General features: G+C 42.9%; 1 protein-coding gene across 1 annotated transcript in view; it reads right to left on the reverse strand.

Annotated features, from left to right (window-relative positions):
* Positions 1–5,000, reverse strand: part of LOC145410329 (cytotoxic granule associated RNA binding protein TIA1) — a 1,031,692-nt gene that overhangs the window by 37,020 nt on the left and 989,672 nt on the right. The window lies entirely within an intron of this gene.

Raw genomic sequence — 5,000 nt, forward strand, 5'->3', positions numbered from 1 at the left:
ATGAGGACATGGTATATCCCTGTTTCAATTCAACAATCAGACAAAAAAATTCACTCGGTTTACTATCTAAACGCACTGTAGCCTTAGCCCTCTCATACATACTCTTCACGGCATTCAAAAACTTCCCATTTACTTCATATTAATACTTTCCACATTCCTTGTCTATCCACCCTGTCATATGCTTTCTCCAAATCCATGAAGGCTACATACAAATTCTCTACTTTCTCTAGATACTTTTTCACTAGAGACCTAAGAAAGAATAACTGATCTACACTACTTCTTCCCATCCTAAAACCTCCCTGTTCTTCTCTAACTAATTCCTTGGTTATTTTCCTAGCTCTGCTAATAAGTATCCTATCATATAATTTTCCTATTACACTAAGAAGACTTGGTCCAAAATTGCCATCTCTCCATCTTGAATGATGAGTTGTAACGAAAGATTAATAATGGTGCTAGTCACCATGAAGTGCTATGGACACGGTGAAGAGCCGTTGTTTTGTCTGTGTCACTGATACGTGAAGCTGAATATGACACAAACCTGTGCCATGAAAAGGCGAAACAACAGTGATAAGACAAACATGACGTCATTTAACTCACTGGATTTAGATGATTCGGTGGCAGACCTCCGACAGGAGTAAGCACGTGCTTTAACCCCCTCCCCATACAAGGACGTCACTTTGTATTCTTGCCACCTCCTGACGATTTCAATCAGTTTAGGAAAAGATCTCGTGTTGAATGGGTTAAAGAAGGCTGCGTCTCCAGTTCGAAGCCTGACTGTCATTTATATTTACATCTCCTGCCTCATTACGATTCTGTTCTCCAAGTCTGTATCTAAAGCCATCAGGTAAAAAAGTTTTTTTCGAAGTACAATAAAAATAGGACGACAACAAGAATAAAAATCTGTAGATAATTAAATAATGTCCTCGTTCTGATGGCGTAATGGCCATCCCTTTCCCTGTCCTACCCACGCTCTACACATTCTTCTCTCTCGACCCCATCCCCTTAACCCCCCTTCCATATCTCTCTCCCCCTCTCTCCTCACCCCTCTTCCCCTTCATCCTTCTCTTCCACCTTCAGTCGTCTTTCTTCCCTTCGTCTCTCTCTCTCTCTCTCTCTCTCTCTCTCTCTCTCTCTCTCATCACTTCCACTCTCCTCCCTCCATCCTCCCTTTCCCTTCGTCCTACTCAGTCACCACATCCTTCTTGTTTCCCCTCTCCCTCACATGGGGGGGGGGAGATCAGGAGGGGAAGGGACACACCCAGACCATGTTTGGCAATCAATTATGCAGTGGCAACCTAGTGCTCTCTCCCATCCCTCCTCCCCTCCTTCTCCTCTTCCGCCTCTCCTCTCCTCACCTCCCTTCCGCTTTTCCTCTCTCCCCTTCCCTACTCCTCTTCTCATCCTTTCTCCTCCCCTCCCCTTCGTCTCTCTCCCGCTTTCCTCCCTCCCCTCCTCTTCCAACTCTCCCTGCCCTCCTTTCATCCCCTCAATCATCCCCTTCCATTCTCCTCTCCTCCTCTCTTCATTCTTCGTCTCTCCTCTTTCCCCATCCTCATCTCTCCCCTCGTATCTTCTCGCTCCCTCCCTTCTCTCCTCACCCCTCCACCCCTTGTTTTTTCCCTTCTATCCTTCCCAATTCCATCCTTCCCTTTTGCCCCCCTCTCCCCTTGCTCATTTTGTGGTCCCTCTTCCTTCATTTTCATTTCCCCTCTTAGTTACCTTCCTCGCCTTTGTCCTGCTCTACTCCTCTCCCTTCTCTCCTCATCATTCCCCTCTCCCTTCCTCTCCCTTTTACCCCTCCCTAGTCTCCTCTAGATCATTTTGTGGTTCTCTTCCTTCACATTGGTCGATAGGTACTATCCCGAACAAAAGTTCGTTCCCCCAACTAGCCACTGTGTGAATCCGAAACACAGAGGATCGAGAAACACAGCATCTGAAAGAATTGCCATTTTCATCCAACAGATGGCGCACAGTAATGTTTATGAGGGGGGCAGGGAGGTTGGGAGAGGGAGGTACGAGAAAAGGAAGTTTGTACAGTATCTCGGTGCAGATTACGTAGCATAATCACCAGATGTTGATACGGTTACGGTTGTGGTAGAGATGGATTACAATAAGAATGATAAATATATATATAAGATATTTACGAAATCTCCGACGTCACCTAGACCCTTGGAGCAACCCACTCAGAAGTCCCAAGTAACCCCTTCATTAGGATGACTACCACCTTTATTCTAAGTGGCACTGTAGGCTCGCAGTACATTTTACCTAGCGATCTGTTTTGCAGCTTAAACCTAATTATTCTCTTGTATGTCACTGATGCAAAAAAGGACCATATAAAAACAATATAAACTGCACAAAGAAGACTGCTCAGGTAAAATAGGCAGAATAAATCGGTTAGGAAGTAGTGCTACGAAGCCTCCTGAGGGACTCTGAATACTTATTCTGCTTCCTAGAGACCCACTCGAACTCCAGAGGCTAATAACAAAGAATAATATGCAGGATGGTAAGATAGGTAGACCTACGAGGATCAGTACATTTGCTAAACATAATCATTTTCTAAACATAATCATGGCATTCTTAAAATCGTGACAGATATATACATCAAATCCATCCAGTGTTACCATTTGGGAAATATTTCATGGCCGGCATAATAAATACATTTATTTTTTTCACAATTTCCGGGGGAAGTAATACCTTTTTAACAGTATTTCACCTTATGCTAGGGAGAAAAGCACTTTCCTCAGGTTTAAGCATGGTTGACCCTTAATGGGTTAATCCATTCACTGCTATAGTCGACTCCTTTAGTTCTTTTACCATAACTTAGTCCAGATTTTCGTCCTCTTGCAGTCACTTAACTCTCAGACGGAAGACAGTCCTATGGTTCTTCACAATTTCCACAGCACTTCTTCGTGACTAACACCATGTCACGTAGCTCACTGACAGGACATAATGCTACGGTTCTTCATCTATTCCATAGCACTTTATCGCGACCAGCACCATAATCTAGTGCTAAACTACTGTTGTTGCTAAGCATTCAAGATAGACAGCTGCTCCTACATCCATTCCACAGCACTTCATTGTGACTAACATAGCATTCTAATGTTATTTTGTTGTTAAACTCAGCATTCAAGATAGAGATGGAAGTTTTAGGCCTAGTTAAAGTGAACAGAGTATCGCAACAAGAGTAAAATTAAGTCATCGTATTGAAGGAAGTGGCAAATACACTACATGAAGCCAGCGGTGAATGACGTATAAACAGATTCGAGCAAGACATGAATATTAGAACACGCTGCTTTTTCATTTTTCACAGCCTGAGTCCCAATTCATCAATATCATTCACGTATTCTACACAGCCTGAAAATTCGAAAGACTTTAGTTGCGAAATTCTCCGGTAAATGCTTTCAAAATAATTGCGTTGAATACAGGAAATGATGATTAACTACATCTGAGTGTGTACGTGTAGACGCGTACGTACGTTCCGTAACTGGAGGCGAGCTGTAGCTTACCAATATTCCGCAAAATGGCTTACTTACAGGTGACCGCGATGCGGTTTTCAGGCCGTAACTCGCGAACCGTAGCCTGAATACTTTTCTAAACATGAAAAGAAGCATCTACACTTGACGAGCAGGATTTTAGTGTATAGTACTCTCGCGTACGCCTTTTATGTTTTGGAGTTATTACTGATGAAGGAGAGAGAGAGAGAGAGAGAGAGAGAGAGAGAGAGAGAGAGAGAGAGAGAGAGAGAGAGAGAGAGAGAGAGAGAGAGAGAGAGAGAGAAACAACAATACTGATATTTCTGCGGTTCAATTTTGTGACTCCATCGAAGGTTAGCAAGACTTTGCGAGTAGTTTTGCACTTGAATGGCGAAGATCTTTCAGTTCATAAGCTTAAAACTAAGCTTTGTGACCGTTTTCCTGCGAATGCTAGTATACCCAACAAGAGAGGATGCCACTCTGAACCTGCGCCATTCCTGTAGCACTCCGTGACAGATGAAAAGCCTAACCACTTTTAAAATATAAAAAAGTCTCTCAAAACAGATAGGGACAGTCTCTCAAAATAAAAACAAAAAAACAGCTCCTAAAAATAGTTAACACGAAAAACTTCTCGAAACTGCAGTCTCTAAAAATACAAACATGAAAACGACTCAAGACAAAAACATAAAAACAGCATCTCAAGACAGCAGTCCCTAAAATACAAATATACAAATAGCTAATAAAAACATATAAAAAGCTAACAACAGTCGAGAAACACAAAATTATGATCCTCAAAATATAAATACATACCATTAAGTAACATCACAGAACATCCCTTCACAACTGACAAACTTTATACAGTATATTCCTTCCCAACCAACTTGTAAAACAATCTTATTCATCATCCGTCTGAACAATCCCATCTTTCCACAAATCCTAACCCTCTATGCGATTCTAAGTCTCCCTTCCATCTTACTCGCCTTTACTTCCCCCTCCCCTAATCGTCTGAACAACCGATTTCTTATCCCCCAACCCTCCAAGCAAGCTCCTTCCTTACCCTTACTCCACAGTACAACTACTACTACAATCTCCAACTTTCTAGAACCTCCCTCTGCCTTTTGCCCTAACTGCACTCTCCTATTACTATTATCTTTTATTACTATCCAACTGCTATTCCCAACTCTCTACATCCCCCTCCTTCCATCTCATCTTCATCCGACAAGAAAACCGTCTCCTCAATGCTTCTAAGCCTCAGTAACACTAACCCCCATTCTTTCTCGCTCCTATCCCTTCCCAAAACCGTCTGTTCAGTGCTATTACTGCCCCCCTCCCCCAACAGTACTACTAACTTCGTCCTTCCTTCCTTGCCCAAACCCCAAACAACGTTTGTCCATTCCTGCTAACCCTCTATACTATTAACACCACCTTCCTGCTCGCCTATACTCCCACAATACTGTCTGCTCAATGCTACTAACCCCTCTATACTATCCCGCAACCCTCTAGAACCTCTCCTATTCCCTTCTCCTC

This window comes from Coenobita brevimanus, chromosome 85 (assembly GCF_032717465.1).
Source record: "Coenobita brevimanus isolate Jiangsu-jjx chromosome 85, ASM3271746v2, whole genome shotgun sequence".
NCBI classification, from domain to species: Eukaryota; Metazoa; Arthropoda; class Malacostraca; order Decapoda; family Coenobitidae; genus Coenobita; species Coenobita brevimanus.